A 27,385-nucleotide genomic window follows, 5' to 3' on the forward strand; every position below is an offset into this window, starting at 1 on the left:
AATTCTAAGCAAACAGATGATCACAGAGAGTGACAGAGATGCTAGGGCAAATAACGTACAAAGCTATGTGGGACCAAGGTTGTGATGTGTGTTGACTGAAACACTGTCATCCCCACAATAAATGAAACTTTTCAAAACCATCACTTTGTATCAGAATATCTTGTGAAGTTGTAAAATAGAAGAGATGCCTGAATAGTCTGATTCAGTAGATTTGGGTGGGGACATGTGAACACCCTAATTTTAAAAAACTCAAGTGATATGATGCATACCCTTGAACTTTCTGCAGGATAAAAAATGAAGACCATGATCAGTAAGTATTGGATGAATAAATGAATGAAAATGGAGTTATAAATTCTTGAAGGATCTCTTACTCATTCTTGTAGTCTAGCCTCCACTCCAGTGTTTCTTGAAATAAATGAATCAGCAGATGACTACTCTGCCTGATCTCAGCCATCTGACTTAGGAAACAAAAGGAAAATGCTAATATGGTTGTTGTACTCACTTTAATAGCACTGTAGCACTGTAGCACTGGTCTCCCGTTGTTCATCAATTTGCTCAAGCAGGCCCAGTAATGTCTCCATTGCGAGACTTGTTACTCTGTTTGGCATATCGAGTACATCACAGGTAGCTTGCCAGACTTTGCAGTGCGGGCAAGCACAGCGGGTAGGGCGTTTGCTTTGCACGTGGCCGATGTGGCCAACCCAGGTTTGATTCGTCTGCCCCTCTCGGAGAGCCCGCCAAGCTACCAGAGTATCTCGTCCGCACTTTAATAGAATTCTTCAAATAAGTTTTGATAAACTGAGTGGTATGCACATTCCATTTTCAAAAGTTAAACCCTTAAAATTCTATAGTATTGTAAAACAATAATAAATACTAAAATTTTTAAATGACATTAATTTTTCTTGGACTGGGGAGGGGATAGGGAAAGTTGGTGCTGTAATTTGCACAACAAAATCCTATATCTGGGGAGACAAGGAAAATCAGAATCATAAAACCACCTCATTCTGCCCTCTGTTTATTTTATTTGTGTTTTTTGGCCATACCCAGTGGTGCTCAGAGACTATCTTGGCTCTGAGGAGTGATCCTGGTGGTGTTTGTGTCAACACATCCACATGCAGGGCGAGTGTCTTACCTCTGGAATTATCTCTTCAGTCTGTATAATTTATTTTTATGTTTACTTCTTCTTGAGCAGCAGAATACAACACAACTAAAAATATTACTGGCATGATTTATTATGTAATTCAGTAGTACTTTATGGGAATACTTGATATGACTACAAAGGCTGACTGAAGCAAACTGATCATGTTGGTTCAATTTCCAGCTCCCTGCCTGTATACTTAATTCACAAGCTTTTCAGAAACAAAACCCAATGATGGGGAATACCCAATACATGTCACCTTCTAAGTCTTCCTAGTGAAATACTATAATCATAGGCTACTTCGCCTATTAGCAAAGTTCAGCAGTTGCCACAAATCCCACTCATTTTTCAAGAATGAGAAGTGAAGGGGGAGAAGGGAAGATTGGTGTGATTTAACTCTGAGCATGATTCTGGGGTCTTCTGTCAACGCTGACACTGGAAGTCACTTAAGAGAAGTGGGAAAACAAGTTGGACGAGGGATGCTGAACAAAAAACGTCTGAGACAGACAGGAGGGAAAGTCACCTAAGTAAGTAGCGAGAGGATATCAATGCTTTTTTATTTTATTTATTTACCTTTCGGTTTGGGGTCCAAATCTGGCAATGCTCCAGATGGCCAAGGGTTACTTCTGACTATACCTGAGGAATTTTTCCTGGCATTGTTCAGGGAACCATATGAGATGCTGGGGATTGAATCTGGGTTGGCTGCATGTAAGGCAAGTGCCCTACCTGCTGTGTCATCTCTCCAGTCCTTAATGCTCTTTTACATGGTGAACACATTCTCACAAGGTTTTTACAAGAGGCCAGTAGAAAAAGTGAGGGAAGGAGAAGTGTGTAGGAGGGTTGTTCCTTTGACTGAGTGTCCTAATCAGAAGTTCTGGCCACCTGGTTGGATTCTCACACGCTCAACGACCTTTGTGAGAAATGCTCTGGGCATCTGTCTGACCGGGGGTAGATGGGGCACACCACGCCTGCCTTGGCTGCAAGAACAATTCTGCACAGCAGTATAAATGAAGGTTGTCTTTGGATTCCTTGAAGTAAGAATAATATAAATTCTGTCTAGTTTTTGAGGTAGAGGAGAAATCTGACTATCACAGCTATCTTCATTTCACTAAAAAATACGAAAACCCAATACTTTGAATGATTTTTGTTCCATATTTTAAAATAGGGACTATGTCCAGTGGTACTCAGGGTGCTGAGAGTCAACCTCCGAGAAGCCCAGCCCAATGGTGGGTGCCTGAGCAGTTCAGTGCTCACTCAGTGGAACTCGGGGAAGTCATACAATGCTCAGAATCAAACTCTGGGCCTATGTATCACCACTTGAGCTATGTTCCAGGCCCTTTCTCTATTTCTTGTTTTCTAGCATTTGGTGCTTATTTCTTTTTCTCTCTTTCAGTGCTAGTGGTTGAATCTGCGGTCTCACACATGCATGGCAAGTGCAGTTCACAGAGCTATATCCACAGTTTTGGTTGTTTCTATGACCCTCTCTGATGACCTTATTCCTTCATCTGCTTAACACTTAAGAATACCTAGTTGTTTTGTTGTTGTCTAGTTTTGGAGCTACCTGATGCCAGGGATTGAACCCGGGCCTCCTGAGTTACAAGATTACCTGAATGTTACAAAGAAATTAGAAAAATCAAAGATGTGGACATGATCTTTTTTCCCCCTTTTGGTTATGGGGCACACCTGGAAGCGTTCATAAGCTATTCCTGGTTTTCTGCCCAAGGGACCGTATATGGTGCCAGGGATTCAAACCAGGGGCAGCAGGATGCAAGGCAAGCATGCAAGGCAAGCATGCAAGGCAAGCCATCTCAAACCCTGTATTATCTCTCCAGCCTTAGCATAATCTTTTTGTTTTTCTCTATTGACTTATTCATACTTGATAGATTTTATGGTCAAAAGTAGATCATATAGTTACCCACTCAATGGAACTTCTAACACTTTTCCACTTACTCAAAAAATAGGTGATTGGAGTTTTAAAAACTGGTATTAAAATTCTTTTATAAGAGAAGTCTCATGATCACACATGGCAGTTTTTGCAGACCTCTTTGTTGATAGGGCATGAATGAGTTCTATACTCAATATTTCCAAGTATTTGAATGTGCATTGTATATATTCAATTGAGGTTTTTATTTATCACGTTATTTTCATTTTCTGTATATGATTTTTCTCTTAGAAAATTTCAAAAGTAAACACTTTTTATACTTAAAAATGGGTTTAGTTCCGGGTGAACTTCAAAAGTAGAAAAAGAAAAGGCAATAGATGATGCAATAATTAAAATTACAGACACTACAGTCTAGTTCTCACATTAACCGAAGAATTTTGGAGAACTGCATTTCTCTAAAACCCATTTCCTCTTTAAAATGGGGAAAACAGTTTTCCCCTGAAGATAAAGAAGCTAAATTGTAGAGTAAAGGTCATTCTTATTTGATCTTGAATATAAATTTTCCCATGTAGGACACACAAACTACAGGTAAAAAACAATGGACCACAAATATATGAAAAATTCAAGAGTTTGATCACAAAGAGTTTTGGAATTTGGCAGAGGCAGAATGATGTTACTCTCATGTTTTTGACAATCATATGGACATAAAAAAGACAAACTTGGGGATGGAGTTATAGTACTGCAGGTATGATGCTTGCCTTGCATACATCAAACTGGGTTTGATCCCTGGCACCCCATACAGTATACCTTAAGTATCCCAACAGGTATCTCTAAGCACAGCCCATAGTAAGCCCTGAGAACCACAGGGTATGGCCTCAAACCAACCAAAAGAGAAGACCTAAATCATGAAAAACTCAATATAAGGTATACTCTTTAGGCAGATGTCTATTTGACCCTGTTCTATTTTAACATACAGTGATACAGTTGATCACAAGGGAATCTTAAAGAGTCACCACCAATGGTATAAGGAAGACCACTGCTTATTCACAAGGTAATTTTTTCAGATCTTCTAGTTATAATTATAGACTAGTGACTTAAACACTTTAAGTTACCCTAAAAAATAATGCCTATGCATTTCCCCTAAAGACCCCCTTGGTCTATACTTGAGTTCACAGACTTCTAACGACTAATAAACTGAATATTATTTCTCTCTTACCACCACATATGTGCCTGATTTTGTATCAGTCTTGCAGGAAGGGACTATATGGAGAAAACAGCATTTTTTTTCAATCCCTTTTATATTCTTCAGTCCCTATCCTGTTCTTTATGGAGCATAATAGGGAGTTGATGTGCTTTTCCATCTGCCAACCTGCCAACATAAATGGTACTACTCTATGACTCAGTAATCCCATTCCTAAGTATCAAGCTGGATTCCGAAAAGGATTCAGTACCATCGACCATATCCACACAATAACCAAGCTCATTGAGGTATCTCGGGAGTTCAAGATGCCGCTCTGTCTAACGTTCATTGATTTAAAGAAGGCCTTTGATTCTGTTGAGACGGAAGCGGTCATGGAAGCCCTAGCCAATCAGGGCGTACAAACTCAATACATCAGGATCCTTCGTGAACTCTATTGCGGATTCACTACCAAGATCTCACCATTCTACAAAGAAGTAATCATCCATATCAAGAGAGGGGTTCGGCAGGGTGATACCATTTCACCAAAACTCTTCAGTGCCACCCTCAAGAACATCATGCGACGACTGGAATGGGAAAACATGGGAGTGAAGATAGATGGTCGGCAACTACACCACCTCCGCTTTGCTGATGACATCGTTCTAATAACACCAAACATCAACCAAGCGGCACAAATGCTGAACGACTTTGACCGTGAATGTGGAAAGGTCGGACTACAGCTGAATCTTACGAAGACAATGTTTATGAGAAACAGCCTTGTTCCTGACGCTCCATTCGCTCTCAACGGAACCACCATCTCCGAATGCAACAGTTATATATACCTAGGTCGAGAAATCAACATGATGAATGACCTGGCACCTGTGTTGCGCAGGAGGAAGAGAGCGGCTTGGAATGCCTTCAAGAGCATTGAAGAAATAACTAAAAGGACAAAGAACCTCCAGCTACGAGCACATCTCTTTGATTCCACTATTCTTCCTACATTAACATATGCCTCAGAGACCTGGACCCTACGAAAACAGGATGAGAACGCTATTCGGGTCTCTCAAAGAGGAATCGAAAGAACTATGCTTGGAATATCTCGATTCACTCAAATGAGAGATAGAATCCGGAGTTCTGATCTTCGTCAACGCTCAAGAATCAGGGACGCTGTCTCATTTGCCAAGACATCAAAAATCAGATGGGCTGGACACGTAATGAGGTTTACAGACAACCGCTGGACTAGAGCCATTACTGATTGGATTCCACGGGACATCAAAAGATCACGTGGACGCCCACCTATAAGATGGTCAGACTTCTTCGTCAAGACCCTAAATGATCGGTTTGAGGCTCTACATATTCCTAGAATGAACAGATACCATTGGGCTACACTAGCATGCAACCGGGATGAATGGAGACGTTACTGGCACCTGCTCGAATAAATCGATAAATAACGGGGATTAAGTGATTAAGTGATTAAGTATCTATGCTAAGGGAGTTTATGTGCTTATCCATCTCAGGAGCAAACATCCTGAGTTTGCATTATTTCTTCTCTTTCCATATATCTACTGGAATTTCCAAAACCTTGGTATATCCCAAGTGACTTTAGCTACTGGCAGGTAGCTCTTTCTCAAGGCTTTGGAACAGTGTGAAACTTGAAGGCCCAAGGTAAAGAGGAATTTAAGAGGCCTAGACCAATCATGATTAGTTCTATATCATATTAAATCTAGCCCTAACTTAGTGAATGGTTGCTTATCACTAGGGCTGTATACTCAGATAAGAAACTTATCTTCATCCTGTACCCTTAGGTATTTATCCTCTTATTCTGCTTATCTCAGACCCTGAAGCTGGCCCCTTAAAATACTCTGAATCCCCATCTCCACTGGCTTATCTGGTCATTCTTGTTAGAATTCTTTTCTTATCCACTTCCACATTTGCCAAAGGTGTTCTATTACATCTAGATTAGATGAACTCCCAGAAGAGGCGACAATTCTATACTTCAACCCAAAAGTGCCTGCAATATATAGTTTATTCTTCCTGGACTGGATGAAGGACAAGCTATGGTTACCCACACCTAGAAGACATGCCATACAGATCTGTAGGATTTAAACTTATCCGACAGGGATATGGAGAAAAAGTAACACTTTTTCACTGTTCATGGAAATGTAAACTGGTTCAATCTCTGTGGAAAAGAGTATCAAGATTTTGCAAAAAATTAGAAATGGTACTACTCTATGACTCAGTAATCCCATTCCTAAGTATCTATGCTAAGTGCACAAAAACACTAATCCAAAAGGGTATATGCACACCTATGCTCATTGCAGCACCATTTACAATAGAACTAGGAAAAGTGATAGGGCATGGGAAGCATGGGAGGGAAGGTTCCTAGGCACTGCAATGCAAAAATTTAATACTTTCTGTAATGGAATGATGTGGTTACATTGGTACCTCAACACACAAAAACTGTTATCTCAATAAAAGCTTTTGAAAAACTAAAATTTTTGCTGTCCTGTCATGCCATATTGACAAAAGATCACTGAAACTCTTAAGGAATCACTAAGCAATGAGGTCAACTTTGGAACAGGTGACTGGAGCTTTCTTAAACCCTTTAAACCTGCAGATCAGCATCTGTCCTGCATATGGGTTTGTGGAGCAGCAGTTATAACCAAGGTAAAGACCAATGGATTTCAACCTCTCTATACTTGCAGACTGGCAAGTTCATGGACCAGTGAGTAAAGAATGCTGAGTTACAGTATACCATTTAGGCTTTGCCTATGTTCAAAAACTGAATGCTAGTACATGTGGAACAATATCCTAACTTGCACTCCGATGTTGTCAAGAAATCCTCCAACTCTGCATGTGCCTACTGCACAAACTTTCCTGGATGACCCTTACTTTGGCATTTGCTAGAAAGTCTTTTAGCCAAATTCTTGTGGCATTTATTTCAGGGTATCAGAATATGTTTACCTCCAAAAGAATATTTGATTCTCTTGGTTAAAGACTGTTGATTATTATCTGCCTGCTAGAGTTGGTGGGCACTATAGAAAAAAATAGAACTCTTAGATTTATGCAGTGGTCATGTGCAATTATGTGAGTACTTCCCTAGTGCCTCACTATATTTTTCCTGAAACTGTCTGCAATTCAACAAAGTTGAGCCAATTTTTTAAAATATCTATTTACTGCTTATATATCATAAAATCTGAGCATCCCTGTTTTCCCTTATTTGGAGGCATTTTAAGAAGGTGATGTCTGTCAGGTACATTTTATTCATCAGCTGAGAGGCTTTTATTTTGCCCTAAAGTCAACTAAAGAGAATAACTCAAAATTGTCATAAGAATGCTCCCGGCCTACCTTCCCTGTTGTAAACTCTCTCTAAAGACACTGCTTGGGTGAACTAAGTGAGAAATGTGTATTGACCTAAGAGAACCCTCTGGCCAGAAAAACTGTACCAGATGTCACAAAAATTAAGGGAACAGCTTCTAACATAGAATTGCCTACAACATGTAGTCAGACAGCACCTGCCAACAAAATTAGAACAAAACCAGAGATGCCTTACTTCAGATTCTGGGGTTGGTTTCAGACATAACAACTCTTAAGCTAGTGAAAAGGGGGCTTTACCCCTGACAAGGTCAAATTCATCCTGAGTTCTTTTGATATCATTTTCCCCCATGTCTCTTCCAGAACTAAGTTCCATTAATCAGTTCCTTGTGTCCTTATCACTCATTTGCCTGGCTAAACATTCTGCTATTTTTAAATTTGAAAACAAAAAATACCTTCTTCCTGTATCCTGGTATCCTTCAGATCACTCTTTCCCTGTCTATGAAGACAGTGGAAAGCAGTGATTAAGAGTTTGGACTCTTGGATCAAAGAAATAAAGTGCCTACCTTGCAAATGGCCAGGGCTCAATCCCTGACACCACATATGGTCCCCTAAATATCATCAGGAGTGATCCCTGAGTACCACTGGATATGACCAAACCCCTTACCCCTTCAAAAGAACTTATAATTAAATTTCCTGGACTCAACTCCTTAGCCCGGCAAGCTACCGAGAGTATTCGATATGCCAGACACAGTAACAACAAAGTCTCCAATGGAGACGTTACTGGGCCCGCTCGAGCAAATCGACGATCAACGGGAGGGCCTTTACCTTTACCAACTCCTTAGATTCACAGGGGTTTGAGGGTGTGACTCAAAGATAACTGCTCCTTCTCCTCAGATTTCTTGCTTCCTTTGCATCCTACTATCACAAGCTCTACATCATCTTTTTTATTTGAATGTTCTGTCTCAGTCATTGATGACGACACTTTCTCTGACAATCCCATAAATATCACTGTGACACATAATTTTAGCTCACACTACAATTCAGATTTGGAAAGAGAAGCACAATTCCTTAATTTTGCTTAGAACTAATCTTATTTTACACCCAGGCCTACATTCACTGGTTCACTGTATCACTGTATCACTGTTATCCTGTTGTTCATCAATTTACTTGAGCAGGTGCCAGTAACGTCTCCATTCACCCCAGCCCTGAAGTGTTTTTTTTTCTTAAATTAGTGAAACACTATGAGGTACAGTTGTAGACTTACAAACTTTCATGCTTGGGTTTCAGTTGTACAATGATCAAGTACCCATCCCTCCACCAGTTCCCATTCTCCACTACCAATGATCCCAGTAGACCCCACCCCATCCCCCTCACCCTGCACCGCATCTGTGGCAGGGCATTCCTTTTACTCTGTCTTTCCTTTAGGGTGTTATGGTTTGCAATAGAGGTATTGAGTGGCCATCGTGTTCATTCTATAGTCTACTTTCAGCATGCATCTCACATCCTGAGCAAATCCTCCAAACACCCTTTACTTGGTGTTCCATTCTCTATCTGAGCTGGCTTTCCCCCCAGCATGTGCTGCCGGCTTCCAAGCCATGGAGCAGACCTCCTGGTATTTATCTCAACTATTCTTGGGTGTTTGTCTCCCATTCTGTTACTTTATATTCCCCAGATGAGTGCAGTCTTTTGTGTCTGTCCCTCTCTTTCTGACTCATTTCACTTAGCATGATACTTTCCATGTAGAACCACTTGTATGTAAATTTCATGACTTAATCTTTTTCTAACAGCTGCATAGTATTCCATTGTGTAGATGTACCAAAGTTTCTTTAACCAGTCATCTGTTCTTGGGCACTCAGGTTTTTCTCAGATTTTGGCTATTGTGAACAGTGTAGCAATGAACATACAAGTGCAGATGTAATTTTGACTGTACTTATTTGCCTCTCCAGGACATATTCCCAGGAGTGATACTGCTGGGTCAAATGGGAGCTCAGTTTTTAATTTTTTGAGAATCGTCTATACTGTTTTCCAAAAGGACTGAACCAGTCAGCATTCCCACCAGCAGTGAAGGAGAGTCCCTTTCTCCCCACATCTGCGCCAACATCGGTTGCTTTTGTTCTTTTGGATGTGCCAGTCCTGAGATTTTAGCAGCCTCTCCTTACTTGTTAGTGAGGAAAATAATTAAATATTCATCCCAGTTTAAAATATGACTTTAAAAATTTACATAATAGTTTTATGTAAATAAATAATTACCCAACAATTTACAAAAACCTGAGGAACAGTTCAACCTCCCTTGGATTGCTCAGACTATCAGATGTGTCCAGAAAGTCATCCATTCTTACCAGGGTGATGACAAATGATTTTATTAAGTAATTGGAAAATTCTAGTTTCTAAATATTGCATTAGTAGGAAGGGCTCATCTTCCTATCATGTTATCTTTTATAACATAAGCGAAATAATAAGTTATGACAGACTTACTTCCCCCTCTGGTGTATCATGTATTCTGACTAAACTTAAATGACTCATAGCAAAGGACTGCTCAATTCACACAAAAGATAGTCAAAACAGTTTAAAAATGGCAAAAAGAGAATGTGTAAGTAGAATAAAAAGTCAATGTGCCTATGCATCTATTTGTGTGTACATATGCATATATATACACACAAATATCCAACTCAACATGAAAGACCAGATAATTTTCTATCAGTAACAATAAAACTAGTAAAAATATTCTTTAACAGTCAGTAAAATAGAAGAACAACATAGATTTTTTAAAAGAAAAGAATGAAAAAAGGAGAAGAAATATATTTCTTATCTACTTTTGGTGTGTTATATCACACTACTGTGTTATATCATAACTATGAGAACAGCTGGCTTTAACATCAGGTCAAAGCATTATCTCATTACACTGGAAAATGCAGTCATTCTTCAGCTGATGTTCAGGGCTTACACAGGGACTATCACCATTTGTCACTCTGTCACAGGAAGTTCAATGGAATTATTCTATTTCCTTTTACTTACAACAATAACCTCTTTGCTGCTATCATCATCATTCTTGGTCTTGTAAAGTTACTGTGTATTTCAGAGCTCAGATTTGTAGTGATCCCCATTATTTTAGAAATAACCCACACCTGGTTTGATGTCTTGCATAGAAAAGGTATTCAATAAATAATTCCTGAAGGAAGGAGGACTTTCTTTCATTGAAAAAAGAAAGGAGGTGTTCTTTTCTTAAATGTCCCTTAAAAGGAAAAATTTTAGGCATCTTTAATTAGCTCTGAATAAAGACAAAATAGGAGAAAACTCAAAACAAAAGTAATAAATAGCTACAAATGTGCTAATGGCATTAGATTAAGAATGGAAGGGGACTGCTGGAGTGTTAATACAGTGGATAAGGCCTTGCCTTGCACATGATCCCTGGTATCCCATAAATTCTCCTGAACACTGCCAGAAATGATGTTTGAGTTCAAAGCCAGAAGAACTCCTGAGCATCAGCAGGTGTTACCCTTCCACTCAAAAAAACAAAACAAAACAAAAAACAAAAGCATTGGGGTCAGAGAGATAGTTAGTGGATAGGGCACTTGTCTTGCAAGCAGATGATCCAGATTTAATACCTGGCATCCCATATGGTCCTCTGAGTGAGCCAGAAGTGACTCCTGAGTGCAGAGCAGAAGTACTCTCTGAGCCCCACCAGGTGTGGCCCCAAAACATAAATAAATAAATCTATCAAAAAATTTTTTTGAAGACAATAAAAAATGGCATTATGTTTTACTCTTCTAAGAACACTTCCATATTCTATATATTTCCACCATCTTCTTAAAGTTTAACTCAACCTCTAACTACCAAAGCTATTATAGGCAACCAGGAAAGTACAATACATCACAAAAAATACTAGACTAGTAAATAGTCTAATATTAATTTAATTTCCAAATTTTCCTTCCTTGTGGATTTACTGGTGTCTTCTAGCTTGCTGTGACATCTATTCTGTTAGGTCTGAAATTAAAATCCAATGTTGGTACAATTACTGCTAAGGATAGCTGTGGTCACTGTAATTTTTCTAAGTATTTCCTAACCTTTTCACATAGAGTTTACAGATTCTTGGAAATAAAACAATGAATAAATGCAATATATTCAGAAGTTATGTTAAGGTTAGCTAAATTTAATTGCCCTTAATTAAGAAGTAGTGCATTCCACATAGCCTGAGAAAATTCCACATTGCCCTATAACTTTTCCATATCAATATTAACAATTCTGAAGAAGATGTTTATTCAGATTTTGGTGTCGGTATCTAGCATGCCAGTATCATCTCAACTGTGAGGACAACTTTACTGAAATATACTTCATCTAAGTTGCTGAAGAGATAGTATGGGAGTGAAAGTGTTAGCCTTGCAAGTGGTCAACTCTGGTTTAATACCAAGCATCACATATGGTCCCTCAAGTCACCGCCAGGGATGATTCCTGAACACAGACAAGAGTAAGATCTGAACACTACCAGGTTTTGGCCCCCAAACAAAATGAACGACAACAAAAGAAATATATCTCATGTAGCATAAACTCTACCATTTAAAATTTAAAATTAAGTAATTTTAATACAGCTGTGCAAATATCACCCAACCTAATTTTATTTAATTTTTTATTGAATCACCATGAGATACACAGTTTTAAAGCTGCTCATGATTGAGTTTCAGTCATACAATTTTCCAACACCCATCAATCTACCAGTGTATATTTGCTACCACCAATATCCTCAGTTTCCCTCCTGCCACCACCCTCCACCTGAGCCTTTCTCTCTCTTTCTCTCTCTCTCTCTCTCTCTCTCGCACACGCGCGCGCGCACACATACACACACGCACACTCACTCACCCTCCCTCCTTTGGGGCATTATGGTTTGCAATATAGATACTGGAAGGTTATCATATTTATTCCTTTACCTACTTTCAGCACACAGTTCTTATCCAGAGTGATCATTTCCAACTATCTTTGTCATAGTGGTTCCTTCTCTATTCCAACTGCCTCCTCCTTTTTAAAAAAAATATGGAAAGCTTCATGAATTTGTGTGTCATCCTTGCGTAGGGGCCACGCAAATCTATCATTTACAATTTTAGTATATGTGCTGCTGAAGCAAGAACACAACTGCATTCTTCCCCAGAACTTGAGGCAGGCTTCCAACCGTGGACCAATTCTCTCGGCCCTTTTATCTACTGCCCATGGGTATTAGTCTTATATTATGGTGTGTTTCTTTAAATATCCCACAAATGAGTGTGATCATTGTATGTCTGTCCCTCTCCTTCTGATTCATACTCTGCAAGATACTCTCCATGCCCATCCATTTATAAGCAAATTTCATGACTTCGTTTTACCTACAGCTGCGTAGTATTCCATTGTGTAGACATGCCATAGTTTCTTTATCCCTTTATCTGTTCTTGGACACTCAGATTGTTTCCAGATTTGGGCTGTGGTGACCAGTGCTGCAATGAACATAGAAGTGCAAAAGGAATTCCTGCTGTGTTTTTTTGAGCCCTCAGGATATATTCCAAGAAGTGGTAATGCTGGGTCATATGGAACCTCAATTTCTAGCTTTTGAGGAATGTTCACCCAATCTAATTTTAGAATATTGCTATGTCCCCTAAAAGAAAGCCCCAAATCCATTAATAGTTAATGTCCTTTCCTTCCAACTGCTACCCATACACATACCCTACCACTAATCTATTGTCTTCATTGATTTGCCTATTCGGGACATTTCAAATAAATAGAATCACCTTGAATGTGACTTTTAAGTCGTGTTTTGTTCACTTTGTTTATTTTCAAGTTTCATCCATATTATAGTGTCAATGCTTTTTATTGCCAAATAATATTCCATCATATGATAGCACAGTGGGTAGGGCATTTGCCTTTCAAGTGGCTGACCTGGGTTTGATTCCTCCACCCCTCTCAGAGAGCCTGGCAAGCTACCAAGAGTATCTTGCCTGAACGGCAAAGCCTGGCAAGTTATCCGTGATGTATTCAATATGTCAAAAACAGTAACAATAAGTCTCACAATTTGTTTTGAGAAGTTACTGGTGCCCACTCGAGCAAATCGATGAACAATGAGAGGACAGTGTTACATGTATATGCCACATTAAATTTTATTTTTTTGCCATACTTGGCAGTGCTCAGGGATTACTTCTGACTTTGTGCTGAAGGGCCACTCCTCGCAGGGCTCAGGGAACCATATGCAGTGCAAGGGACTGAACCCAGGTTGGCCTCATGCAGGGCAAACCCTCTCCTCACTGCACTATCTCTCCTATACCGCTGTGCTATCACTCCAGCCCCCATATGTCTAACTTTTGAGTAATTTCCAGACTGTTTTCCCAAAGGCTGTACGATTCTATATTCTTTTTTTTAATTTTTATTAGTCAAACACCATGAGGTACAGTTGTAAACTTACAAATTTTTGTGCTTGGATTTAAATTATACAATGATCAAATACCTATCCCTCCACCAGTGCCCATTTTCCACCACCACGGGTCCCAGTATGCTTCCTCCCCCCACCCCCCATCCCACTCTGCCTCTGTGGCAGGGCATTGCAGCACTCTTTACAATAGCCAGAATCTGGAAAAAACATGAATGCCCAAGAACAGATGACTGGTTAAAGAAACTTTGGTACATCTACACAATGGAGTACTATGTAGCTGTTAGAAAAGATGAAGTCATGAAATTTACATACAAATGGTACAATATGGAAAGTATCATGTTAAGCAAAATGAGTCAGAAAGAGAGGGATAAACATAGAAAGACTGCATTCATCTGGGGAACATAAAGTAACAAAATAGGAGACTAACACCCAAGAGTGGCCGAGATTAGTACCAGGAGGTTTACTCCATGGCTTGGAGGCCAGCCACACATGCTAGAGAAAAAGGCAGCTCAGATAGAGAAGGGAGCACCAAATAAAGGGTGTTGGGAGGATCCTCCCAGGATGGGAGAAGCATGCTGAAAGTAGACACTAGACTGAACATGATTGCCACTCAGTGCCTCTTTTGCAAACCACAACATATGAGGATTCTAGTTTCTACACATCCTTATAAAACGTGTGTAGTATTTTTATTATTATTACCAGTCTACTGGGTGTGAAGTGGTATTTTAAAACTTTTTGGTTTAGCTTTGGTGCAAACCATAATGCCCCAAAGTAGAGAGAGATTATGGGGAATAATGTCTGCCATGCAGGCAGGGGGAGGGTGGGAAAGGGGGGTATACTGGGGATATTGGTGGTGGGGAATGTGCACTGGTGGAGGCAATAGTATTTGATCATTGTGTGATTGTTACCAAAACATGAAAGTTTGTAACTATCTCACGGTGATTCAATAAAATGAAAATAAAAATTAAAAAATAAATAAAACTTTGATTTATTTTTCTCACAATTAATGATGCTAAAAAGCTTTTTAGTGTGTATGGCTACTGGCCATTTATATTTCTACTCAAATTCTCTGATCGTTTTTTAAATATGTTTTCCTATTATTATTGAATTGTAGGGGTTTCTTATATATTTTGGAATAAGTCCTTTACAAGTTACATGATTTTCAAATGTTGCTTCCTTTGATGTGAATTGTCTTTGATTTTCTTAATGGCATTACTGGCAGCACAAAAGTTTCTTATTCTGATGAGGTCTACTGTATCTTTGTTTTGTAACTTATGATTTTAGTATTATATCTGTACAAGTTTTTACTATGAATATACCGCTATAAAACAATTGTTAAGGCTTTTTGTATTTCTTGAGGGAAAAGAATAATGGATTATTGCTATTACCTATAGATTTAAAATGTGGGCCATTAAAAAAAATTATAGGGACTAAGAGATAACAGGTTGAGCGCACACTTTGGATGCAGGAGGCCTGTTTTGATCTCCAGCACCCAAGCAATACCAGGAGCAACACCTGAGCACAGAGTCCTGAGAACCACTGAGAGTGACTCCCAAACCAACCAAAAAAAGCACATTAAAATAGTGAAACTGAGAAGACAATGACCAGTAAATTCTATTATCCATCCCTTTACTATCCATAGAAACGAGGGAGTGAATCTATAAAACTGAAATCTACAGATGATTGGCAAATTTAGATATAGTTTTAGTCTCTTTCACCAGATCCCTGACAAAAGTTGTTAAGAATTTGAAAACTTATAGGACTAATTTTAATTATTCCTCCATGTAGCAGATATTTCTATAAGGCCAAAGAAGACACACAGAGATATAAAAAAATCTAAGTAAATTCAAAGCTGGAAAGTGGGCTAATAAAAAAAAAAGCACTTGCAATGACAATAAGACTGGCTTTACTCCTCCTCAGCCTCCATTCCTTATTCTAGTCATTGAAAGTCACTATAAAGGTCTTTGGAAACAATATATTATAAATAATGCATATACAGAGATGCAGAAATGGAAAGTGATGGAAATCAACTGATTTGTTAACCTGAAGAATTAAGTAGGCAAGATAAAAAGATAGGGCTGAAGTGATAGTACAATGTTCTATCCCCATATGGTCCCCTAAGCCCCCTTAGGAGTAATCCCTGAGTGAAGAGCCATTAGAAAATTCTGAGCAGTGTTGAAGGACACGGGGGGGGGGGGAGAGGGAGGGAGAAAGAGAGAGACCGAAATACCACATTGTAAGAAGCAAGATAAAAATGTCTTCCCTTTTTCCTATTATACATCTACAAGTCTTTCAGTAACTCAACAAATATATGTAAAACCAAGTCAACCTACTATATTCTTTGTAAAGACTTTTCAGAGTTCTTTATGTTGGAGTAATTTCTTCCACTACTTCATCTTGGTTAGCACTTGGTCAGCAACTTTCTGATAGGTTGTTTATATACACACATTTAATCTGTAGCACTTAATTATAAACTTCTTGAGGCAGGGATCTGAGTTTAATTTACTTTACTGATCCAATATCACCTTGTATATGAACGCAAAATAAATTTCAGTTGAGTGAATAGAGATTTGGAAAGATCAAATTTAGAAATGTCAGAAGACTGATAAGAGATTACAGCCATGAATTGTTAATGGAGAAATGTATTACCTTAGTCTGAGTACCAGCTATTCTAGTTTCCATATTAATGGTTTTGTCTCATCTTCAGCAATGTGCCAAAAATGGATGGTTACATTTTTAGAACATTTTAGTTCCAGTGAAAAATATCTCAAAATACTAGAAACAAAAAAATTATTGGAAAGTTATGCTAGATGAGTAATTGATAAGGTGTACTTTTTCTTTTCCTGAATTTAGAAAAACTTGCCCCAAATTCATCCCAAATGGGGAAAAAACAGAAATTATAATAATTATATCCTAAAGGGAATATATCTTACTGTTCCCAATATTCAAAAATTTTCTCTAACTCCATCGTTCATCTCCCAATTATTTTATATATTTTATCATTGTAGCACTGTCTTCCTGGGCTGGAGCGAGAGCACAGTGGGTAGGGCATTTGCCTTGCCCGCAGCCAACATGGCCGACCCGAGTTCGATTCCTCCGCCCGTCTCGGAGAGCCCGGCAAGCTACAGAGAGTATCTCGCCCGCCCGGCAAAGCCTGGCAAGCTACCCGTGATGTATTTGATATGCCAAACACAGTAACAACTAAGTCTCACAATGGAGACGTTACTGGGCCCGCTCGAGCAAATCGATGAACAACAGGAGGACAGTACTGGGCACCAGTAACGTATCACAACAAATTGTGAAATTCTTGTTACTGTTACTGTTTTTGACATACTGAATATGTCATGGGTAGCTTTCCAGGCTTTGCTGTGTGGGCGAGATACTCTCGGTAGCTTGCTGGGCTCTCCGACGGGGCAGAAGAATCGAACCCAGGTCAGCCACATGCAAGGCAAATGCCCTACCCACTGTGCTAACGCTCCAGCCCATATTTTATCATAAGTTTCAAAAATATATTTTAAATTCTTACAATAGTTTCAGAGATACAGAAAAGCTGAAATGCTGTGCGCAGTTTCTATGTAGCCTGTACCCAGTTTCTTCCCCTATTATTATCATCTAATTAATCTGGAATATTCATCACAGTTAGTGAATCGATATTGATACACTATTTTAAATTGATACCTATGCTTTATTCACCTTTCCTAATGTCCATTTTCTGTTCCGGGATCCCAACCAACATAAACTTCACATTTTGTGAGTGTGGGTATGTCTCCTTAGGCTCCTCCTGAGAGTCTTTAGATTTTTCTTGACTTTTATATTATTGACAGCAATGTTAGAAAATATCTTGTTAGACGAATGAAGGTGACTCTCAAGCAAAACTTCAAATATACTAAAGTTTCCAACATCTTCATAAATGACTTCAGAAATATAGGCTAGGAAGGAATCCACCTTGGGAGTGTATAAAATATACATAATGCTCTCTCCTTGGTATTCCCCTCTAAATCATTGTCTCTTTCCACCAAAGGCTTACCAGGGACCCCCAGGGAGAGGAACATTGTTCCCATTTACTGCTATACTTGGTTTCTGGATTATCCCACCACTTCCAAACTTGATTTGAAATTTTAAACCAGGGCATGGAATTTGCTCATCAGTTTCCTAAAAATAGGAAACATCAGGCATAAAGGAGTCAGATAAATTTCCTTTCCTTCCATGCTCTGGTGAACTGTTCATCTATGCTATCTGGAGACATCACATCTGAATAAACATATGCACTTGCCGAACAACCAACTGTATCTCTTTGAGAATCATTATGACTGTTGCCTTAAATCACTAAGCATTGATAATCCAATCACCTTGATTTGCTTCTCATCTCTATTCTCTCACTCTCATTATTCTGGAATTGTTCCCTTGTTCTGGAATTGTAGTAATCATTTAATTACTACCTCAGACTCTGGTCTTTTGAGAATCCAAACTAAAAACAGCAATAAGGCCAAAAAGAAGTAACAGGAAGAGTCAAGTAATTCAATAATTTAGATTAGGACTGAGGCACATTGGTTCTAATCACAGTTCTAATCATACTATAATCTGCCCTGCTATTAATTAGCTATTTGTCCTTGAAGACCTAACATTCTGAGATTTGTAAAGTGGGACAAAAGTAGAGAAGGGATTAGACTAAATGACTGCTGAGTCCCTTCTAGCTTTAATTCTTTATAATCTTTAGAAGGTCCAAATGCCAACCCATTATCAGACAGGCCAGTGTGAAAATCATGGAGTCATTTTATCCTAAGTAACTTGATGGTAAAATAGTTTGGATCAATCTTATGATATTTAACTTTAACAAAATCTTAGGAAAATTTTTCTTGATTCTGAAACATGGCCATTTTCAGTTTTAAGCCACAAATTCAATGAACCCAGGCAATGAAAGGATGAGTTATAAGCTAATTATGTTTTGTAGAAAGGTTATAACTACAAAATTTTTTTATTTTGGACCACATCTGGCTGTGTTCAGGGGGTTACTCCCAGCCTGTGTTTGGGGCAACATGTACTGGGCTTGAGTCTGAGTTTCCCACATGCTAAGTATAAGCTATCTCTTTGATCCAAGAATATTTTAAAAAATAAGTACTATCAACTAAGAGGAGCCAGTCAGAAACTACCACTAAGCTATGGTTATATTTGTATGAAATTTTCAGCACTAGCAGATAACAGAGACAAGTCAGTGACTGTCTAGCCAGGTGAGTTCGGGAAAAGGAGAGTGACTACTAATGGCAAAGGGTTTGGTTTCTTTTGGGGATGATATGATTACAATGCTATTGAACAACTGAACATACTAAAATTCACTAATTACATACACACATACACAAATACTTGTTAAAAACAAATAGGCAGGGGCTGGAGCGAATAGCACAGTGGATAGGGCATTTGCCTTGCATGTGGCTGACCCAGGTTCAATTCCCAGCATCCCATATGGTCCCCCTAGTGCCGACAGGAGTAATTCCTGAGTGCAAAGCCTGGAGTAAGTCCTGTGCATCGCCAGGTGTGATCCATAAAGCAAAACAAAACAAAACAAAACAACAACAAAGATAGGCATTTTCTTCCAAGGATGAAAAGCAGTAAAGAACTTTACTTTTTTTCTATTTTTTTAAATGTTCTAAAAGGGAAGTACATGCTAACTCTACTTAGAATCATTCTTCAGGGACAAGACCACAGGAATAGCTTAGGAATTCATGCAACTGAAAGACTGAAAGAGGAATTTCCTTTTTTTTTTTTTTTGCTTGTTGGGTCACACCTGGTGATGCTCAGGGGTTACTCCTGGCTCTGCACTCAGGAATTACTCCTGGCGGTGCTCAGGGGACCATATGGGATGCTGGGATTTGAACCCGGGTCGGCTGCATGCAAGTCTTACCCTCTATCTATTGCTCCAGCCCCTGAAAGAGGAATTTCAATGTGAGCAAATGCAAGATGACACAAGTGGGAGGGACCCTCAATTAGAACCAATTACGAACTATAAAAGGCATCTAGGAAAGTAGATTATTCAGTTCAATGGAATATTTTGGGATAGGTATTATGTACAAGATACTGTTTTAAGAATGGTAGTAAAGAGAGGAATATGAAAAAAATGACACGAGTAGATTGTCACTACCTCCTCTATTTAAAAGATTCTTTAATCTAGTAAGAGAACATTCATACTTCAATGCCAGGTGAGTGTTTTGTTGTTGTTTGTTTGTAAATAGGTGCGAAACCCACACTGCATATAGTGTTTGTGGAGGCAGGGATGGGATTGAGTGCAGGTTCTCATGCACGTTAGGTATGGACTCTACTACTTGAGTTTCTCTCAAGCCCGTGCAGAATCTGAAAATCTGAGCAAAGTTTTCTGAGGTAGGTGCTAGAAAAGTTAAGGAAGACTTTAGAGAAGAGCTGGCAGTTTCTTTCTTTCTTCTTCTTTTTTTAAATTTTATTGAATCACCATGAGATAGTTACAAGCTTTCGTGTTTGGGTTACAATCACACAATGATCAAACACCCATCCCTCCACCAGTGCACATTCCCTACCACCAATATCCCCTGTATGCCCCCCATTTCCCATCTTACCCCGCCTCCATGGCAGACAATACTGCATATACTCTCTCTCTCCTTTTGGACATTATGATTTGCAATGCAGATACTGAGAGGTTATCATGTTTGTTCCATTATCTACTTTCAGCACACATCTCCCAACCCGACTGGTTCCTCCAGCCATCATTTTCTTAGTGATCCCTTCTCTATTCCAGCTGCCTTCTCCCCTTTGCTCATGGGGCAGGCTTCCAGCTATGGAACAATTTTCCTGTTCCAGGTATCTACTATCCTTAGGTGTCAGCCTCATGTTTTATACTCCACATATGAGTGCCATCCCTCTATGTCTATCCCTCTCTTTCTGACTCATTTCACTTAGTATGATACTCTTCATGTCTATGCATTTATAAGCAAAGTTCATGACTTCATCTCTCCTGACAGCTGCATAGTATTCCATTGTGTAGATGTACCAAAATTTCTTTAACCAGTCATCTGTTCTAGGACATTTGGGTTGTTTCCAGATTTTGGCTATTGTGAACAGTGCTACCATGAACATATAGGTACAGATGTCATTTCTACTGTGCTTTTTTTGCGTCCTCAGGGTATATTCCCAGAAGCGGTATTTCGGGGTCATATGAAAGCTCAATTTCTAGTTTTTGAAGGACTGTCCATATTGTTTTCCAGAAAATCTGGACTAGTGGGCATTCCCACCAACAGTCAAAGAGTGTCCCTTTTTCCCCACATCCACACCAGCACTGGTTGCTTTTGTTCTTTTGAATGTGTGCCAGTCTCTGTGGTGTGAGATGATATCTCATTGTTGTTTTGATTTGCATCTCCCTGATGACTAGCAATGTGGGGCATTTTTTCATGTACCTTTTCGTAATTTGTATTTATTTTTTGAGGAAACTTTTGTTCATTTTTTCTCCCCATGTTTTGTTGGGGTTAGAGATTTTTTTCTTGTACAATTCTACTAGTGTCTTGTATATCCTGTATATTAATCCCTTATCAGATGAGTATTGGGTAAATATTTTTTCCCATTCTGTGGGCTCTTTCTATATTTTGGTAACTGTTTCTTTTTAAGTGCAGAAGCTTCTTAGTTTGATGTAGTCCCATTTGTTTATGTTTGCTTCCCCTTGCATGGTCAGTGCTGTTTCATCCTTAAAGATGCTTTTAGCTTCAATGTCGTGGACAGTTCTGCCTACATTTTCCTCTATGTACCTTATGGATTCATGTCTGATATTGAGGTCTTTAATCCACTTTGATCTGACTTTTGTACCTGGCATTAGAGAGCTGGCAATTTCTTTGGGCCTTGAATATAAAAAGACAACTGATCCAAATAACAAACTGAAGCCTGGGGAGGAAAAAAAGATCAAATGATGGAAACTTTACAAGTACCATAGTAAACTGTAGCACTGTAGCACTGTCCTCCCACTGTCCATTGATTTGCTCCAGGGGCACTAGTAACGTATCCATTGTGAGACTTGTTACTGTTTTTAGCATATTGAACACACCACGGAGAGCTTGCCAGGCTCTGCCATGTGGGCGGGATAGCTAACTGGGCTCTCTGAGAGGGACAGAGGAATTGAACCTGGGTCAGCCGCATGTAAGGCAAATGCTCTACCCACTGTGCTATGACTCCAGCCAACATAGTACACATAAATATTAAATTATTTACTTTATTTAAAGCAGTTGATGCTCTTAGTATGAGTCACTATACATCATGAGCAGTAGAGTCAGACTTCATTTATATAGTGACAACTCTCCTGATACATACTTAGCTTCAATATTTTTTTAAAAATATTGAAGGTCCAATAGGCTCAGAACTCTGCCTAACACCATGTACAAAAGTAAGATCAAAATGGATTAAAGACCTCAACATCAGACCAGAAACCATAAGGTACATTGAACATAAAGTTGGCAAAACCCTCCATGACATTGAAGCTAATGGTATCTTCAATGATGCCACGCCACTGGCCGAGCAAGTGAAAACAGAGATAGATAAATGGGACTACCTTAAACTACGAAGCTTCTGCACCTCAAAAGAAACAGTGACCAAAATACAAAGACAGTCTACAGAATGGGAAAGGATATTTGCCGAACACGCATCTGACAAGGGGTTGATATCCAGGATATACAAAATACTGGTTAAACTCCACAAGAAGAAAACATCCAACCCCATCCAAAAATGGGGCAATGAAATGAACAGAAACTTTCTCAAAGAAGAAATCCGAATGGCAAAAAAGCACATGAGAAAATGCTCTACATCATTAATCATCAGGGAGATGCAGATCAAAACCACAATGAGATACCATCTCACACCTCAGAGACTGGCCCACATTCAAAAGAACAAAAGCAACCGATGCTGGCGTGGATGTGGCGAGAAAGGGACACTCCTTCACTGTTGGTGGGAATGTCCACTGGTTCAGCCCTTCTGGAAAACAGTATGGACGATTCTCAAAAAATTAGAAATTGAGCTCCCATTTGACCCAGCAATACCACTCCTGGGAATATATCCCAGAGAGGCAAAAATGTATAGTCGAAGTGACATCTGCACTTGTTTGTTCATTGCAGCCCTCTTTACAATAGCCAGAAACTGGAAGAAACCTGAATGCCCAAGAACAGATGACTGGTTAAAGAAACTTTGGTACATCTACACAATGGAGTACTATGTAGCTCTTAGAAAAGATGAAGTCATGAAATTTACATACAAGTGGTACAATATGGAAAGTATCATGCTAAGCGAAATGAGTCAGAAAGAGAGGGATAGACATAGAAAGATTGCATTCATCTGGGAGATATAAAGTAACAAAGTATGAGATTAATACCCAAGAATAGCTGAGATCAGCACCAGGAGGATTACTCCATAACTTAGAGGCCAGCCGGGTATCCTAGAGGAAAGGGGTATTCAGATAGAGAAGGGAGCACCAAATAAAGGATGTTTGGAGGATCCTCCCAGGAGGGGAGATGCATGTCGAAAGTAGACTATGGACTGAACATGTTTGCCACTCAATGCCTCTTTTGCAGACCACAACACCCAAAAGGAGAGAGAGAACACAGGGGATTGCCCTGCCACAGAGACGGGGGGATGGGGGGATGGGGGTGGGAGGGATATTATCCATGGTGGTGGAAAATGGGCACTGGTGGAGGGATGGGTATCTGATCATTGTATAATTGAAACCAAAGCACAAAAAATTGTAAATCTACAACTTTAAAAAAAATAAAATAAAATAAAATAAAGGGGAAAAAAAATATTGAAGGTCCAGTGTTAGCTTGTGAGCACCTGGCTACAGCAACAGTCAAATGTGCTGATCAGAGAGCTGTTTGTAGGAAAGGCCTTTATCTGATATGTTGACAATATCTATTGAGCAAAAAAAAGAGAAGATGAAGGAAAAGAGGAAAAGATAAGGTAGGGGGAAAGAGCTGTCAGACAACAAGAGACTAGAAGCAGAGGTTGGAAATGACAGGATGGTCTATAAGGCTGTAGTGGCAAACACTGGTGCAGAAAAAAGCTAGTTACAAAAGAAGGAGAAAAAATACTTGCTAGTTCTATAGTCTACACCAACGAAGGGTTACCTGTTCATCTACAGCCACTAAAAACACACACATCCACCCTGAAGTCTATCAACCAAGCAATTCAGGCCCAGTGGAAATGGGTTGTTCACAGTGTGCAACAATATAGTGACAAACTAAATCACTCAGCTCCATGTCCCACAACTTATATTTCAATGGCACAAAACATTTAAGTTTAGCACAACCCTACGTCAAGAAAAGAGCAAGCACTTAAAAAATACCTCTTTAGAAGAGATGTCCCTACTATTGAGGGGTTGGGGGGTGGCTTTAAGGGGTGGGAGGTAAACTGGGGACAATGGTGATGGGAAATTACACTGGTGAAGAGATGGGTGCTGGAACATTGTATGGCTTGAAACACAATCATGAATTTTGTAATGTTCTATCTCATGATGATTCAATTAAAAAAAGGGAAAAAACTTCTTTAGGTGGTCATTATTATGTGATGTTAAAATTGAAGTCACAACATTTAAAGCACAAATCCTCAACTACATGGAAAACTTATGTTTTAAGCCCAAATGATTTATTTCCCAATGGCCTAGGACAACAGAGATTTCATTCTGTGATGGAACATGGAGGCAGCAAGAAATAAAAATTCTATGATGGCAGTCTGAAAAAAGACAAGGTCAGAGTCATTTACTTACATGAAAGAATGAAAAAAGAAACACCCCTAGCATACTATTCCCAGAATCTGAGAATACATGAATTAAGGGCCTGTGATCTAAGAGAGGAACTGAGATAGGATATCTGTGCAAACATTTTACATCCCTAAGAATTTTAATGAATGAAGAAATTGTTTCCTGCACAGTACCAACGCATAAAGTCTTGTATGTAAATAAATTTCCACAGTATCATATTCTTCTCTGCCATTTAATACTAAGGCATCCACTGTGTACTAACTGCTGCTTTTAATTAGCTCAGAAGAGTACCACAATGTACTCTTAGTGTACACAAAGTATACATCAATGGCAAAATTCTATCTTTTCTGCCTGTTTCATGTGATTGGCAGATGTGATTTTTATCATAACGCACTCCCTTCGCTCCACCAAATACCACCACTCCCACATGCCTGCTTAAGTCTACTTTCCTTCCAGTCAAAATATAAGGGCAGAGTCTAGGTTTAAAGCAGACAAACCATAATTACTATGGATGCTTCCAGATGCTCAGTCCCAGGGAGAAGTTATGGGACAATGGAAGACCTCATTAAGAAAAAAAAAAAGTAAAGGATACAATAGTCCTGATCCCCTGACTGGACTACCTTCTTTTTTTTTTTTTTTTTACTTTGTTGCCATTTTGGAGAGGGGTACCTCTTAGAAGTGTTGAGGGAAGGCCACCAGAGTCACACCTGGTGATGCAGCAGGGACCAAACTAAGTTTGCCAGGGATCAAACTTAGAGCCTTGCACATCATTGATTCTTACCCTTTGTACTCTGAACTGACTTCTTAGTCATAAACAATCATTCATCCTGATCTGTAATTCATTCAGTTAAATACCCTTCAGTGAATTCTATACACTTGGAGAGATGAATCAGAATACCCACTTTCCAAAAAGTATTATTTTTCCCTATGTAAAATAAACTGGGAGGGTCAGGATGTGACTCAATAAAACAGCACTTGCCTTGCATGTTGGAGGTCCTGGCTTCAATCCCCAGTACCATCCAGAACAAAAAAATAAACAAGGATAAGGCTGGAATGGGATATAGCAGGTTCTTTGTCTGAACTGCCAGCCTCTCTCTGCCATGGTCTCCTCTAGTAGTGACATGCATTAACATTCCCCGTATGTGATTAAATATGCAAGGTGACAGCATTCTCTTTTCCCACCATTTTCTGATACAAATAATTAACATTGTCTTTTCAAAGACATACTTGCTGATAACACAAATTACTAATTATGCAGAAACAAAGGCTTAGGGACTGTTTCTTTCCTGTCTAGGATAGTCATTGATAGTCATATTGTGGTCTGCTGATACATGCATTGCATCAGGGGTTCATGCTGTGTTCCATACTATGTCCTCTGAGATGCACAAAGCTGCCGGAATGCTGGGTGATAGGGTCAGTGGGAAATGTGCTAAATCACACATTAAAGATACCTGCAGGAAAAACAGTCTGAATAGTGTCCTGCCATAAAAGTTTAGACATTGGCCTAAAGACTCTTGCTAGAGTGCTTCTGAATTAATTTTAGTATAGCAAATTAAGACTTTATTGTTTGGTGATGCTTCTTCCCTTTACTTCTTTTCATTGCTAATGTCGAGGGGTGATGCAACTGTTGGTCACAGTGCTTATACATACTTGTTTGTGATGTACCAAAAAACCCCAGTGGCATTGCCACAGGGATCAAATTCCAAGATGTGGGACGATGCCTGAGATCAAATTCCTGACTTCATGCCTGCCATCACCTTGGTGATGCTATTTATTTTGCAACAAACTTTTCAGCAGCAATGCAGATAAAAATTATTTTTTAAAGAGAGTTATTTGCTTACTCCTACAAATCACCTTGATAACACCTCCCCACTTGAGAGTAAGTAGACTTAGTGACTTGATTTTAAAAAAACTATGACTTAGACCAGCCAGTGGGGGCAGGGGACACAACGTTTATACTAGAAATCTAGAGAACACTGATAAAAAGGTTAACATCACCAGGTCTATGTAATGTTATCATCTGACCCTTTATACTATACAATGAATGAATGAACACACTTCTTTTTTTCCATCTTTACTGAGATATTGACATAGAACAGTTATAAATTTTAGATGTACAACATGATAATTTGATTGACATAGGGACTGTGAAATACTTGCCACAATAAGATTAATTAACACCTCCATCACCTAATGTAATTACCATTTTTATTTGGGTGTTGAGAACATTCAAGGTCTACTGTCTTAACAACTTTTAAGTATATAATACAGTAATGCTGCATATTAAATCCCCAAACCTTATTCACCTTAGGGCTGTGAGTTCATACTCTTTGGCCAACCTCTCTCTGTAACTCCTACTCCCAAACCCTGACAACTCTCCTCTATTTCTTATGTTGAGCTTTCTTAGAGGCCATACATTTGTGACATACATAGGGCATGGCTGCTAAAGCATTTATCACTCAAGACCCCCTTTCAGTGGAGAAATGTAACATGGGTGATCACTGCGAGAAAGAACTTGGTTGATTTTGAAGTGATTCTTGGTTGTAAAACATTCAGAAATATTTTACTGGTACCAATTTTTCATAGCCTCCCTACTCCCCACCAAATTTAATTACATGAACCCATATAGAGCTTTGACCCACAGTTTTAGAAGCTGGGAGACAGATTATTTGTCTTTCTCAGTTTGACATGTCACTTATCATAAAGTTCTCAAAGCCCAATCATGTCTGTTGCAA

The 27,385-nt window shown here is 39.1% G+C and overlaps 1 protein-coding gene and 1 non-coding gene across 4 annotated transcripts in view; both read right to left on the reverse strand.

Annotated features, from left to right (window-relative positions):
* The window catches only part of FRMD5 (FERM domain containing 5), a 399,821-nt gene that overhangs the window by 182,592 nt on the left and 189,844 nt on the right, over positions 1 to 27,385 (reverse strand). The window lies entirely within an intron of this gene.
* LOC130042184 (U6 spliceosomal RNA) lies at positions 12,535 to 12,637 on the reverse strand. The gene has a single exon (XR_008795153.1). It is a non-coding gene; the product is annotated as a U6 spliceosomal RNA (small nuclear RNA).

The sequence above is a fragment of the Sorex fumeus genome, unplaced genomic scaffold (assembly GCF_029834395.1).
Source record: "Sorex fumeus unplaced genomic scaffold, SorFum_2.1 ptg000098l, whole genome shotgun sequence".
Lineage (NCBI taxonomy): Eukaryota > Metazoa > Chordata > Mammalia > Eulipotyphla > Soricidae > Sorex > Sorex fumeus.